The 16837-nt window shown below is 43.6% G+C and overlaps 1 protein-coding gene across 1 annotated transcript in view; it reads right to left on the bottom strand.

The window, feature by feature from the left end:
* Nucleotides 1-1427, bottom strand: part of LOC126456940 (uncharacterized) — a 60000-nt gene extending 58573 nt beyond the window's left edge. Inside the window, exon 1 of the mRNA XM_050092878.1 lies at nucleotides 1293-1427. The gene's annotated coding sequence lies outside the window, so the exon portion shown is untranslated. The remainder of the gene's footprint in view (nucleotides 1-1292) is intronic.
* Between the last annotated feature and the right edge of the window lie 15410 nt (nucleotides 1428-16837).

Here is a 16837-nt window from a genome sequence, read left to right as displayed (position 1 = left end):
GTATCAACACTGAGATCAACAATCAGTAATGACTGTTGCAGATGGGCAAAGACTTGGTCAACAATAATACACATTTTACGCATTTAATAACATGTTTAAAACTGTTATTCAAAATACAGCTAAAATAACACAACATGTCGAAGGATGCATGAAAGATAAACATACTGTGTTCGCCACATCAAAGGAAATGTTATTTGTTCCACATGCTCAAATATCAGTAATTTTTTGTATCTATTACGAATAAGCAAATGGTAAAAACGACGTAAAGACATGTCATATTAGAAATTCGAACTTTGCAGAACGTGTAAACAAATAGCGTTATCTCAAGTCACGTGACATTCACAGTTGAAATGCGTGGAACGGAGTGCTCACTCCAGAGATATTTTCCCTGTATGCTATTTGACAAAGAGATATTTCAAGTTTGGAAGGGTATAAACTCTTCCTAACGAAACTTGTTTTCCCTGACTGGTCACCTTCACATATTGTCAAGATTCAAGCCTCAAGAATATCGAGTACTGCATGACCGCCAAATTTACTACCTGGATGTAATAGCTGAAACTTTATTTTGATTAACGGTGCAGATTACCTCAGTTGTTGAAGCGGTATCCAATATCTTAACTAGCTAATTTTTTCAGCTACACAGTGGGCAACTGCATTAGTTCGGCGATGAGAGACAAATTCTGTATAGTAGCTTTGGATTGTTGGAGGATGTTTGATTTCCTGGCCTACCATATCCCTTGAAGTTACGACTTCAGCGTGTTTTCACCTGGTATTATTTTAAAGACCGTCTTTACCAAACTCATAGTAAATTTGTCGAAAGTCAGAAGGACCTAATCAACAATGTAATCTTCTCTGTTGATAAAGATATATTGCACAAGATCAATCGTAACCTGTGCTGAAAGAAGGATACATATTGTCCCAAACAGAGAGAGATAAAAGCGGTTGCTGCTTATAACTTCACACCAGTTAAGAGTATTCCAACGATTTCGAGAACTTTGAAGTTAATAAAAAGCATGAATTTCAGAGATATACCAGTCTTACTATTTAATAATTGTTTTAGATCCCTGGCACAGGCATCCATAATTAATCACAGATGAAAAATCGTTTATTATCAGTCAGCTGGAATCAACGATACCCTTCGTCATCTATGTTATGACAGAAACAATCTCCGGAATGTCACGTAGGTTCACAATATGGTGAAGCAATTACGCACTTGGAACATACTACCTTACGTCTGCGACCAACAAGTTAAAGCCAGTAACTTACTACCGAAGAAGTCGCAACTTACTCACCAGAGCTTCACCTAGTACACCTGTGATAAAGACTGAACCAGTATACATTTCTGCGTGTCTTTATATAAGCTCTGCCTAGTGAAGCTACGAGCCAATGGCACGTGCGCTTCCGTGGAAAAAAGCACAAGGCCTCGACGCAACTTGGCAGCGAAAGCGAGCGCCATTGGTCGCTTCTGCGCGAGCTGCGGCGGGGAAGACGCGCCGTCATCTCTCTTCTCTTCTCCTCGCGCTCACGCCGGCGTCGATAGCTCATGTTTTGCAATGCATTATCGATTGCCTGGCAGCGACACACTAACTTTCCTTATTACGCACTTGCGATGACATCAACAACTGTTGGATGGATTTTTTTTGTTTTCTAGAAGAATAAAGTTTTTTCGATCATTTTCTAGCATTCTAAAAACGTTCGCTCAGTATACTGTTGCATCAGGGCTTTTTGCATGCTTCTCGTTTCCTTGTTTGTCGCCGTATAAATACAACCACTTAACAAATGCAACAGCTATGCAATAATTTAACTCACAACTCCTGGGAAACACTATGATAGTTATTACTTTTCTCCCACTATTATTTAAAGAAATAAGATATACGTCCGTGTAATGTGAAATTAAAACTGACACATTGCAGTAATAAGACTGTTTCGTCTTTTTTAGTGCTACAGAGAGCCGTTAAACACACTGTTTCTGCAGCAAGTTCAGTCGCGGACTAAGTGCACACAAACAAGACTCATCGTGAGAATCGATGGGTATCTGGAGAAGGGAAAACTTGGTCTGAGATAACCAGCGCGCTCTGAACCTGCGAGAGAAGAGTGCCACGTTTTATGCGTGTGTTTTTTACAGTCGCGCGTAACATAACCTCTGCGAGCCGTCGTTTAGCAGCTACAGTGATTTGGAGTACATCCATGCTCCAGTCAGTGCTGAGTGGCTAGTGAAGGCTATGAAATCGTTGTTCTGCAGTTCCTGTCGAAATTTTAGCGGTCTCTCCATTCAGTTATGTCACCAAATATTCCTAAATTATTGTGAATGCAAGAGTTGTAATTTAAGATAAAATCAGATTGTTTCTATTATTTTGTGTTTCAGTGGTTAAATTAGTTTGCTGAAATGGTTATAACTATGTATTTAATACATTCCAGCATAAGAAATAAAACGATACATATCCCTCAGGAGCGCACGACTGATTTGGCTGAAATATACGATGTTCTTGTCGTGTCGGCTATTTCTTCCATTACAACCTGATCTACATCTACAATTATACACTGCGAACGACTGTGAAATGCAAGACGGAGGGCAGTTCCAAATGAATCAGTTCTTAAGTCTTCATTCCATTCAAATGAACTATGCCTCGCGAGAAGACTTATTGATTGAACTTCTCTCTGACAGCTTTAATTACTCTAAACCTGTGAGTTTGTAGTTTATTCCTAGATTCTTCACTTAAAGGTGGTGAGATTACAGATATTTTCCCCGTCCGCTAAAAGATCTTATTTAAGACTTAATAGTGTCAAATTTAAATTTTCTTTGTTTTGTATACTTGTTGTAGTGTCCGTTCTTGTAACATAACTGAATATTTGCGTCCCAGCAAGGCTTGTTCTTGAAAAAACTTCCTGTTGTCTGAAGTCCTGATAATCGCTACATAAACCGAAATTTTGCGTGACATAAACACAAAAATTCTATTCAAGTTTTCTTGGTAGTGCAAAATTCTTTTAAAACAGACAGCTACTAGTTTCATCAGTGTCTATTGTCGCAATAAAAGTTTAATTAAACGTTTCTAAATCGTATTTAACTAATACATTTCGTATTGTTTACTAGTTAGATAGACGCGATCTAGGCCTAAATTTTCCGAGTTATAAAATGTTTAAAAACCTGAACAAACACGCTTGATAACGTAAATTCTCTAAAAGCAAAGTAATTACTAACTGAGTCTCCTGTAATTGTATCTCTAAATCAACACAAAAACAACAACAAAGGCACATAAGACCTTTGAGTCGGTTTTTTGTTTACACACAGCCAATCTTGCGTCCTTGACAAATTTAAAACATTCTTTAGACTTAATTATTCTTTCGAAACTGACCACGAGTGGGAAATGTGGGCGCTGTTATAGCCTAGTGAGTAGAAGGATTTGTTGCCAATCTTGTAGGAAATATTTTCACTGGAGGGGGATGCAGGGGGGGGTGAATGTTTGGAGAAGAGGCTCTCTCCTGGAACTGCAGAGAATGCAGTCGGAATATTTTGATTGGGGAACAGGAAAGGAAAATCTGTACCCTTCAGGCACAGTTGGAGGAGGCAAGGAAGGAACTGATAAGGATCAAGGGAGATAAGGGGGAGGAGGGTGGTTGGGAACTGGCAGGTGGTAGGAGGATAGGAAGAAAGAGAACGCGATCTGACAGTTTTATCATCGACACCAAAAACAGGTATCTACCACTGACAGAGTTAAGTGGAGAAGAGCATCAGGTAGGAGCAGGAAATGTGCAGCACACTTCAACCGAGGCCAAGAAGCCTAGGAATGTACAAAGTGTTAGGTAGAAGAAAGTGCTGCTGCTAGGTTGTAGCCATGAGTGAGGTGTAGGCCCTCAGTTACAGGAAAGTTTAGGGGCAATGTACCAGGCAACCAGTACCTACAAGCCAAATGCAGGGCTAATTCATGTGATATAGGGTCTTTATGTAAGGACTTTACAAAAGAAGACCATGTAGTGGTAGTGGGTGGGGTGCGAAACAGTTTGGACAGGGATGGGGCATATGACATAGGTGGTAACCTGGACAAGATAGCTTCCTGACTCATGGCACCAACGTTTGTTGAGCTGTTCTGGCATCATGATCGACCACACCTTGATGGAACTGTGAGGCGAATCAGTGTGTGGTTAGGGATGGCTCTGAGGACAGCCAACTTTGGTCATGTTTCTCTGGTGCCCATCGGGACTATCAACAGATGGAGTTTCACTGGGCATGGCCTACACCTAAACAGGATTGGGAAGCGAAGATTGGTACAGCTGGTTCATGAAGGTATAGGGGCTGGATCTTGGGCCACACATGTCAAATACCACTTTTATAGATGATATATTAGAATCAGTAAATCAAAAGTTATTTCCACTTGGAATATTCTGTGATCTGGCTAAAGCTTTTGATTGTGTTAAGCAGATATCCTCATACAAAAGTTAAAATATTATGGGATAACAGGAGTAGCAGGCCCATGGTTCTCATCCTATCGTTTCAACAGAAAACAGTGTGTGTCTGTATCAGGCTTACCACATACCAAGTCATTCGAAATATGAAACCATCAGACAAGGGGTGCCCCAGGGCTCTATTTTAGGTCCCTTGTTGTTCCTATTATATATTAATGACCTTCCATATGCAGTGTCACAAAATTCAAATTTTGTCTTATTTGCAGATGATACAAGTATTGGAATAAAAAACAGTACCCATGATCTCACTGAGAAATCAACTAATGAAATAATTGTAAGTATCAATGGGTGGTTCACAGCAAATGTCACTGAATTTTGACAATACATGCAGCTAATATACACTACTGGTTATTAAAATTGCTACACCAAGAAGAAATGCAAATGATAAATGGGTATTCATTGGACAAATATATTATACCACAACTGACATGTGATTACATTTTACCGCAATTTGGGTGCATAGATCCTGAGAAATCAGTACCCAGAACAACGACCTCTGGCCGTAAAAGGGCCTTGATACGCCTGGGAATTGAGTCAAACAGAGCTTGGATGGCGTGTACAGGTACAGCTGCCCATGCAGCTTTAACACGATACCACAGTTTATCAAGAGTAGTGACTGGCGTATTGAGACGAGCCAGTTGCTCGGCCACCATTGACCAGACGTTTTCAATTGGTGAGAGATCTGGAGAATGTGCTGGGCAGGGGAGCAGTCGAACATTTTCTGTATCCAGAGAGGCCCGGACAGGACTTGCAACATGCGGTCGTCCATTATCCTGCTGAAATGTAGTGTTTCACTGGGATCGAATGAAGGGTAGAGCCACGGGTCGTAACACATCTGATATGTAACGTCCACTGTTCAAAGTGCCGTCAATGCGAACAAGAGGTGACCGAGACGTGTAACCAATGGCAACCCATACCATCACGCCGGCTGATACACCGGTATGGCGATGACGAATACACGCTTCCAATGTGCGTTCACTGTGATGTCGCCAAACACGACTGCAACCATCATGATGCTGTAAACTGAACATGGATTCATCGGAAAATGTGACTTTTGCCATTCGTCCACCCAGGTTCGTCGTTGAGTACACCATCGCAGGCGCTCCTGTCTGTGATACAGCGTCAAGGGTAACCACAGCCATGGTCTCCGAGCTGATGGTCCATGCTGCTGCAAACGCCGTCGAACTGTTCCTGCAGATGGTTGTTGTCTTGCAAACGTCCCCATCTGTTGACTCAGGGATCGAGACGTGGCTGCACGATCCGTTACAGCCATGCAGATAAGATGCCTGTCATCTCAACTGCTAGTGATACGAGGCCGTTGGGATCCAGCACGGCGTTCCGTATTACCCTCCTGAACCCACCGATTCCATATTCCGCTAACAGTCATTGGATGTCGACCAACGCGAGCAGCAATGTCGCGATACGATAAACCGCAATCGCGATAGGCTGCAATCCGACATTTATCAAAGTCGGAAACGTGATGGTACGTATTTATCCTCTTACACGAGGCATCACAACAACGTTTCACCAGGAAACGCCGGTCAGCTGCTGTTTATGTATGAGAAATCGGTTGGAAACTCTCCTCATGTCAGCACGTTGTAGGTGTCGCCACCGGCGCCAGCCTTGAGAGAATGCTGTGAAAAGCTAATCATTTGCATATCACAGCATCTTCTTCCTGTCGGTTAAATTTCGCGTCTGTAGCGCGTCATCTTCGTGGTGTAGCAGTTTTAATGGCCAGTAGTGTAGTATTGTACTGAAAAAAAAAAAGAGTGATGAAATTGCTAACATATACACAAGGTAATGTTTCTTCGCGTGATGTCTGACGCAAAAGCGTATTTCAGGGATTTCACCGTATAGTTAAATATTGAAGCTACTAAACATGTTATTTATAGGTTCAGTAGTCTGGTGATGCGTTTTGTATCCAAATCTGAGAAATACGTTTCAGTAATGGAACTGTCATCTGCTACATTGATAACGAGTCGATCGCCAAGAGAATCCACGAAGCCATCCAAGTGCCACATTTTCTCCACTTCCTCTGATGTGCCGTTCTGTGTCCCGCCAGAGTTCGTCAGTGACGTGTGACAAAAGCTTCGTTCGTTAATTCCATTACGTCTGGTAGATTAAATATCATTTGTTATTTCTCACTACATATCTCCCAACTTAGCTCCAGATCAGTTCTGCTCTGTTAGGTTCATATTGCAATGGTATGATAATTTTGCGTGCAGTATGCTATTAAAAAGAAGAAGACGTGCATGTCTCATTAAAATGATGAATAGATCTGTGTTTATACCATATGTTTGAAGAATTTTACATTTAGAAGATTTTGGTATTCCAAACTGAACTGAAAAAGGAAGACCAAAACAATATTTGTACCATCGAACCATGAATTGTGCTGAGTTTTCATTCTAAATGCTACCGATTCAGCCATACATCCGATTTTCAAAGCCCCCATAACCATCTATGATCCTGGCACGGATACTGTCACCGCATGGAAACTGTCCTGCGAGTACAGAAGCTTTTAACCGATGCACCGCTGCCGGTTTACAGTAGCCCTCGCACCCTCACATTGACGATGCGACGCAGAAATTCACACGTGGTTGCATTCTGCAGGCTCCATGCCGACTTCTCTCCAAGAGACTGATGCCCCCCTCAGGAGTTGTCTCTCCACTAGGCGGGTGCTGGGCTACTGCATAAGTCTCGAGGAAATTGTGCGATTAATTACCCTAGTGTACATCTATGATCGTGGTGCGGCTGTGGTCACAGCACGGAACCTCTCCTGGGAGTCCAGTAGCTTTAAATCGATGCTGCGCTGTCCGTTTTCTGTAACCCATGCATGTTCAAATTTACGAAGCGACACAGAAATTGTTTCGTGATTGCCTACTGCATGCCGGCTTCTCCAAGAGACTGACAGGAATGTCTCGCCATTAGACGGGTTCTGCGCTACTGCATAAGCCACGAGGACATTAGTAAAATATAATGTTATATTTTATGTAATCCACTCTTTTAAGATAGTTATCATTAGTCTTGTCTAAGATATATATCGTAATTTGATAGTATGTTCGCCCTGAAGATGGTCCCTGCGATGGACTGAAACCGGTCGGCACTAAGTAAATAAAAACGCAATTAAGACTGTTTTCTTAATACTAAGTTAATTTATATTAATCGCTGTTCATCCATTACCATGTTGTCCAAACATTACGAGGACATTGTTGAAATTCTGCTTGTGTACATCTACGATGCTGGCACGGCTACAGACACCGCTTGGAACCTCTCTTGGGCGTCCAGTAACTTTCAACCGCTGCACAGTTGCAAGTTTACTGTAACCCCGCACCCTCACATCGACAATGCAACACAGATATTGTCTCTCGATTGCATACTGCAGTCTCCATGCCGACTTCTCTCCAAGAGACTATGGCGCCCTCAGGAGTTGTCTCGTCATTAGGTGGATGCTGGGCAATTGTATAAGCGTCTACGACATTAGTAGAATCAGTCCGCCAGTGTACAGCTATGATACTGGCGTGGCTACGGTCACCGTACGCAACCTATCCTGGGAGCTCAGTAGCTTGTATCCGATGCAACACTGCCCATGTACTGTAACTCTCGCACCCTCAGATTGACGATGAGGTACAGAAATTGCTCAGCGATTGCATACTACAGACTCCATTCCGACTTTTCTCCAAGAGACTAATGCCACACTCAGGAGTTGTCTCCCCATTAGGCGGGTGCTGGGCTATTGCATAAGCCTTGAGTACATTGTCAGAGTCAGTTTGCCGGTGTACATCTATGATACTGGCGCGGCTACGATCACTGCTTGCATCCAGTCCTGGGAGTCCAATAGGAAGTAATTGATGCGCCGCTGCCCATTTACTGTAACTCTTGCACCCTCCCATTGACGATGCAACACAGAAACTGTTTCGAGATTGCATACTGCAACATCATGCTGACTTATCTCCAAGAGACTAATTTCGCCTTCAGAAATTTCCTCACTATCATGCAGGTGCTGGGCTATTGCATAAGTCTCGAGGACATTGTCGGAGTCATTCTGCTAGTGTACATGATTCGACACGGCTACGGTCATTGCTTGCAATCTCTCATGGGATTCCAGTAGCTTCTATCCAATGCACCCTCACATTGACGATGCGGCACAGAAATTCCTTTGCGACTGCATACTACAGGCTCCATGCCAACTTCTCTCCTAGAGACTAATGCTGCCCTCAGGAGTTGTGTCGCCGTTAGGCAGGTGCTGCTAGGCTGTTACTTAAGCTCGAGGACATTGTCGGAGTCATTCTGCTAGTGTACATCCATGATTAGGGCGCAGCTATGGTCAACGCATGAAACATATCTTGGGAGTCCAGCAGCTTATAACCAACGGACGGTTGCTTGTTTACTGTAACCTTTGGAGCCTCACATTAATGATGCGAGACAGAAACTGCGTAGCTATTGCATGGTAGAGGCACCATTTCAACTTCTGCCCAAGAGAATTGTCTCTGCAATAGGCGGGAGGTGGGCTATTGCATAAGCGTCGAGGTTTTTGTCAGATTATTTGTGCTAGTGTTCATCTGTGATATTGGCGCCACTAATGTTGGGGGTTGGGTTGTTTGGGGAAGGAGACCAGACAGCGAGGTCATCGGTCTCATTGGATTAGGGAAGGACGGGGAAGGAAGTCGGCCGTGCCCTTTCAAAGGAACCATCCCGGCATTTGCCTGGAGCGAGCAACTAATGTCATAGCATGGATACTCACTTGGAAGACCAGTAGCTTGAAAGTGATGCACCACTGGCGATTTACATTTACCATCGCACTCTCCCATAGACAATGCGTTACAGAATGCGCCTCGCGGCTAAATACTACAAGCTCCATGACGTCTTCTCGTGAGGGGACCAACAGAGCTGCCATTGGCTCATGGAACCTCTTCTGGGACTCAAGTAGGTTGTATCCGACGCACCACTGCATGTTTTCTGTAACTGTCGTATCCTCCCATTGACAATGCGTTACAGAATTTGCGTCGCGGTTAAATAATACAGGCTTTCTGACGAATTCCATCGAGGAGAGTAACAGGGGTTCTGTCGGCACATAGAACCTCTTCTGGGAGTCGAGTACCCAATAACCGATGCACCGTAGTCTGTTTACTGTAACCCTCACACACTCCCACTGACGATGCGACACAGAAATTGCGTCGCTATTGAGAACTGCAGGCCTCATGCCGACTTCTCTGCAAGGGACTAGACCGATTGCGGCCGCCGCATGGAACCTTTTCTGTGAGTCCAATACTTTTTATCTGGTACAAAACTGACCCTTTTCTGTAACTGCAACACCCCAGCTCATGGGACCTATTCTGGGAATCCAGTAGTTTGTATCTATGCATCACTCCCTGTTTTCTGTAACCATCGCACCCTCCCATTAATGATGCGTTACAGAATTTGTGTCGCCGTTGAATACTATAGACCCCAGGACGACTTCTCTCAAGGAGACTAACAGGGCTGCTGCCGTCTCATGGAACCTCTTGTGGGAGTCCAGTAGTTTCTATCCAGTGTACTGCAACGTGTTTACTGTAACCTTCACGTGCTCCCATTGACGGTGTGACACAGAAATTGTTCGTGATTGAGAACTGCAGGTCTCATACTGAATTCTGTCCAAGAGACTAGAACAGTTGCTGTCTACGCATGAAACCTCTCCTGGGAGTACTGAAGTTTGTATCCGATGCATCACTGCATGTTTTCTGTAACTGTCGCACTCTCCCATTGACGATGCATTACAGTATTTGCGACACGGTTAATTACTACAGTTTCCCTAACGAATTCCCTCGAGGAGACAAACAGGGCTTCCTTCGGCACGTAGAACCTCCTCTGGGAGTTCAGTACCCAATATCCGATGCACCGCAGTCTGTTTACTGTAACCCTCACACACTGCCATTGACGATGTTAAACAGAAATTATGTCGCAAATGAGTACTGCAGGGCTCAGGTCGACTGCTCTGCAAGAGTCTAGCCAAATTGCGGTGGACCAATGGAACCTTTTCTGAGAGTCCAGTACTTTATATCCGATGCACCACTGCCTGTTTTCTGTAAATGTCACACCCTTCGATTGACGATACGTTACAGTCTTTGTGTCGCATGAAGTAGTACAGTGTCCACGACGACTTCTCTCGTGGAGACTAACAAGTCTGCCGTCAGCTGATGGTACCTCTTATGGGAGTCCAGTAGCCACTATCCGATGCACCGCAGTCTGTTGACTGTAACACATGCACATTCCCATCGACGATGCGACGCAGAAATTACGTCTCGATTGAAAGCTGCAAGCATCATGCCGACTTCTAGAGAAGAGACCAGCCTGGTAGCCGTCGTTGCTTGGAAGCTCTTCTGGGAGTCTGGTAGTTTGTATCCGATGCACCACTGCCTGTTTTGTGTACCGTCGCACTCTCCCATTGCCGATGCGTTATACAATTTGCGTCGCTATTAAATATTACCATCTCCATAACTACTTCTCTCGAGGAGACTAACAAAGTTGCCATTGGCTCATTTAATCTCTTCTGGGAGCCCAGAAGCTGGAATGTTTCCTGTCTGCCTCGCTCCTTCCCATTGGAACTGTGACAGAGAAATTTCGTCGCGATTGAAATCTGGAGGCCTCATGCTGCCTTGTCTCCAAGAGACTAGCAAGTCTGTGGTAGTCGAATGGCAGCTCTCCTGACACTCCAGTATTATGTATCTGATGCACCACTGCCTGTTTCCTGTAACCGTAGCACCCTCCCATTGCCGATGCGTTATACGATTTGGGTCGCTATTAAATCTCCATCACAACTTCTCCCGAGGAGACTAAGAAAGCTGGAGTCGGCTCATGCAACCACTTCTGGGAGTAGTTTGTATCTGATGCACCACTGCCTGTTTTCCGTAACTGTCACACCCTCGAATTGACGATGCACTACAGATTTCGCATCACGGTTAAAAACTACAGGTTCCGTAATGATTTCTTCTGATGAGACTAACAGAGCTGCCGTTGTCTCATGGACTCTTTTCTGCGATTCCAGTAGTTATTATCCGACGCACCACAGCCTTTTTTCTGTATACGTCACACCATGACATTGTCGACCCGTTACAGAATTTGCTTCACATTTAAATACCACAGGCACCATCATGGGTTCTATCGAGGAGACTAAGAGGTCTGCCGTCAGTGCATGGAACCTTATTTCTGAGTCCAGTAACCACTATCCGATGCACCGTAGTCTGTCTTCTGTAACCCCCGCACCGTCCCATAGATGGTGACACATAAATTGCGTCGAGATTGAGAACAACAGGCCTCATGCCGACTTCTCTAGCGCGTTTGTGGGGCTCCAGTAGTTTGTATCCGAAGCACCATTGCCTGTTTTCTGTAACTGTCACACCCTCCCGCTGACGATGTGTTACAGAATTTGCGTTGCGGTTAAATACTACAGGCTCCGTAACGCTCGATGAGACTAACAGAGCTGCCGTGGGCTTTTATAACCTCTTCTGGGACTCCAGTGGTTAGTATCCGATGCACCACTGCCTATTTTCTGTAATCGTCGCATGCTCCCATTGACATTGCGTTACGGAATTTGCGTCGCGGTTAAATACTACAGGCTCTGTGACGACTTGTCCCGAATAGACTAATAGATCAGCCGCGTGCTCATGGAACCTCTCCTGCTACTCCAGTTATTTGTATCCTATGGACCACTGCCCGTTTTCTATAACCGTCGCATCCTCACATTCACGATGAGTTACAGAATTTGCGTTTCGATGAAATACTAAAGTCTCCGTGACGGCTTCTCTCGAGGAGACCATCAGGGCTCAATCAGGTCATGAATCCTCTTCTGGAAGTCTGGTAGCCACTATCCCATGCACTGCAGTCTGTTTACCCCCTCAAACCCCTTCGTTGACTATGCGTTACAGAATTTGGGACGTGATTACATACTACAAAGCTCCATGATGACTACTCTCGAGGAGACTAACAGGACTGTTGTTGGCTCATTGGACCTCTTCTCCGTGTCCAGTAGCCACTATCCGATGCACCACAGCCTGTTTACTCTAAAACTTGCAGCCTGCCATTGACTATGCGTTACAGAATTTGTTTCGCGATTAAATAATACAGGCTCCATGACGACTTCTCTTAAGGAAACTAACAGGAGTGCCGTCGGCACATGCAACCTCTTCTGGGAGTCCAGTTGCTTGAATCTGATGTACAGCAGCCTGTTTACTGTAACCCTCTCACCTTCCCATTGGAGATGCAACACAGAAATTGCGGTGCTATTGAAGACTGCAGACCTCTTGCCGACTTCTCTCCGGCTGCGGTCGGAACATGGCACCTATCCTGGGTTCCCAGTAGTCTGTATCGGATTCAACACTGCCTGTTTTCTGTAACCGTCGCACCCTCCCATTGACGATGCGTTACAGAATTCGCATTCCGTTTAAACACAACAGGCTCCATGACGACTTCTGTCGAGGAGACTAACAGTGCTGCATCAGCTCATGGGACCTCTACTGGGCGTCCTGTAGCCACTACTAGATGCACTGCAGCGTATTTACTGTAAACTTCGCACCATCTCATTGACGATGCGACACAGAAATTTCATCGGGATTTAAAACCGCAGACCTTATGGCGACATCTCTCCTAGAGACTAACCAGATTGCAGTCGCCCCATAGCACCTCTCCTACGACTCCTATTGTTTGTATCCGATGAAACACATTATTTTTTCTGTAACCGTTACATCCGTCCATTGATTATGCATTACAGAACTTCCGTCGCCATTAAATAGTGGACGCTCCATAACGACCGCACTCAAGGAGACTAACAGGCTTCCGTCAGCACAGTGGCCCTCTTCTGGGAGTCCAGTAGCATTCATCTAATGCACTGAGTCGGTTTACTGTAGCATATTTTCATTGATGATGCGACACAGAAATTGCGTCAGGACTGTAAACCGAAGACATTATGACGACTTCTGTGCTAGAGACTAGCCCGACTGCGGTGGCTGCATGGTACCTCTTCTGGGACTTGTGATATTCGCTATTTTTGGCTTAATTAAAACAGCAAATTCAGCCAGAAGGCAAATACTTGTTTATAAAGAATGATTAATATATAATAAGGCGTCGCATGGCGACGGTGGAATTTTCTAGATAATGTAATTCGTCGTCTTTGGGCGGCAATATAAACAGAAATACGGATAGATGTGCGATCCTTCACTATTTTGTTCGCTGGAGAACAAATGAAGCCTTCAGCGCTAAAAAGACTTTTACTGTTTTTCTGAAGTAAGACGGACGCAGATTTGTGGCAGTCTGATCTAATTTTTACTAAATGTATAAAAACGTGTACGTCTAAGCTTTGAGTGAAGTGTAGGAAGAAGAACTGTTGTAACTTACCGTGACGAAGCACGAGCGACTCAAGAGGACAATGGCTATATAAAAGAGCGCTCAATGGACATGATATGGACATAAAAATCTACCGTCATTGTAGTATTAAGCTTAAGGTACGATATATGTTTTAGTTATAATAAATATTTGTTCTGGGAATACTGAATCATTTAGCAGTGCTCATTTCTATTATCTCCTCAGTATTATTTTCATTTTAATTATGCATTTTGCTAATATTACAGACTCCAAGATCAGCAGTCCAATGTGCGTGTTACATTGATAAAAAGAAAACTGTTTTATCGTCTTCTTGCATCAGCTTTAATATTGAATTTCTCTTTTGTGTGATGTTACAGTTGTTTTTGCGCCCTTAAGAACTTTCTGGTCCCTTAGGAAATTTTTTTGTCATAACAATAACTTCACAACCGGGTATGATCGTATCTACGATCATGAAGTAATTAGAAAGACGATAACGCAACTTCTTAATCAATAGCACGCTAGTTGTGACTGCCTCAAGCCACGCGAAACCGCAAGTAAAAACTATTCACATCTCATAATGCAATATTTTATGACAATGGTCAATCCATGATTCTTACGCCAATTGTGATTGATAAAACAGTTAGTTAAATCTCAATTTCCAACTTTCCATTGGATAGCAACATCACTTCTATTTTGTAACATCACAGACTCCAGTAGTTTTAATCCGATGCACCACTTCCTGTTTTCTGTAACAGTCGCGCCCTCCCATTGACGATGCATTACAGAATTTGCGTCGGGGTAAATACTTCTGGCTTAATGTCTACTTCTCTCAAGGAGACTAACAGGGCTGCCATAGGCTCCTGGAATTTATTCTGTGAGTTATCTTGCATCCGATACGCCACAGGTTCTTTACTGCATATTTGCACCTTGCCATTGACGATGCGACACTGAAATTGCGTCACGTTTGCGAACTGAAGGCCTCATGCCGAATTCTCTCCATGAGACTAGCCCGGCTACAGTCGTCACATGGCATTTTCTGGGAGTCCAGTAGCTAGTTTCCGATGTACCACAGCCTGTATCCTGTAACCTTCGCACCCTCCCACTGACGATGCGGCACAGAAATTGCTTCGCGATTCAAAACTGCAGGCCTCATGCTGACTTCTCCCCAAGAGACTAGCGCGGCTATGGTAGCCGCATGATAGATCTCTTGGGACTCCCTCCTCTTTCCTGTAACCGTAACACCCTCGCATTCATGACGCGTTACATAATTTGCATTGCTATTAAGTACTACAGTCTCCATAACGACTGGTGCGGCGATTGCATCCTCTAACCTTATGTACCAGTAAAACAACCAGTTTGTAGTTGCAACACTTTATTGATGACACATACACATGAATTCATCAGCAGTAATAATCAATTTACAACATTTGCATATCAAGGCCCTATGCACAATTAGTATTTACAATTTTAACCATCAGACTTGTGACAACGATACCTTTTCCATGGCGCTAACAACAACCAAAATAATAGATGAAATAAATGACCAAACGTTTACAATGCCGTCTATCGCCTTTCTCACTCAGTTTTACACATACTGAAAATGTAAAATTAATTAGATTCTATCTGACCTAAAGGGTACTATCAATTGTTCTGTTTACACTTGGCAATCTACTACACTGAACGTCCGATATATTCTATACTTTATGCAAGCTTGAGGCGAAATGTCAATTTGATGAACATGTGATGGACGCGAGCAAACGTTAATCTATTACGATTTCACAAACACACGATCAAAAGGGTGAACTTAACTTTGTGCAGTATGAAATCTTCTGCCTAAAACAAGCCTCTCGTTGAATGGAATAGAGAAATCACGCGTTAACCGGACCCGGACGGCCCTGAGTTCAAATCCTGAGATTTCTGTCACACTGGAGGTTCGTGGGAAGAGGTTTTCTCGCGTCGACCACTATACATGTGTCTAAAAACACGAAAACATGAGCGACAGACACACTGTAGTATATACAAGTATATATATAGAAATGCAATAACTTAATATAAATATATAAAAAGTTAACCAATGGACAAAATTAAGGCGCTTAGTTTCCTTTGATCAAAAAAAAAAAAAAAAAAAAAAATAAATAAAAAATAAAAAATAAAAAAAATAAAAAATAAAAATCTAGATACTACGTGAAAAGAGGCGTCAGTCCACACCCAATGACTTAAGCTCCACCTTACAAGATAATCGGTATTTGTTGAATGGCTGACACCACATAAATCAAACGTGCAGTACCTAACGTGACAATCAACCTTCAGACAGGTATTTGAGATTGCAATAGAAAACTAATGTCACTTCAGTAGGTCGCTAGTGCAATAAGCATGGCCCCTACTGCCACAGACCAAAATATACATGGCCTCTAATCCACCATAAAGCGCAATGTGACCTATATTTATCATGGCCACTCGCCTTCCGTACACTCAAGAAATTTTACGAAGCAACAACTACCACTAATTCGTAAAACCAGAAAATTCTAAATCTATAAGTAAATTAAGAAATGACGTTCAAGTGAAACAGCTACCTTCAGCGTGTCAGTAAGCACCAAATCCAAACGTACAAATGCGAGGCACTATTTCTAGCCGCTTTAGTGACATAATTTCACGGCCATTCCATAACTCGCCTTGCCACCACTGCAGTGGATGTTTTTCTGACCACTAGCACGAGCAACTGCAACAGTCATCAGTCCTTAAGTATACAATAATATTCACTATATATAGAAGGAGAAACCCACCACGAAAGCTTGGCGACTAGTATTTTCTTATTCATGTGAAATTCACACGCCATCCACTCACATAGCTATCGATGTATTAGCAAATCCTGCTCGCCACTGGCCAGCCGTGTCAATATAACTTTAATACTTTCCGGCAGCGGCCCATGCTTCTTCGTTGCTCCAACTCACTGGTTCTCACGGCATACGGCCGTGCCACGTGACATGGTGTCGCCAACTCCCCACAACGACAACATCGAAAGCACGTCACGTCAGAGACTGAC

The sequence above is a fragment of the Schistocerca serialis genome, chromosome 1 (genome assembly GCF_023864345.2).
Source record: "Schistocerca serialis cubense isolate TAMUIC-IGC-003099 chromosome 1, iqSchSeri2.2, whole genome shotgun sequence".
NCBI classification, from domain to species: Eukaryota; Metazoa; Arthropoda; class Insecta; order Orthoptera; family Acrididae; genus Schistocerca; species Schistocerca serialis.
The sequence above is the reverse complement of the archived record's forward strand: the minus strand, read 5'-3'. Positions and strand labels throughout refer to the sequence as shown.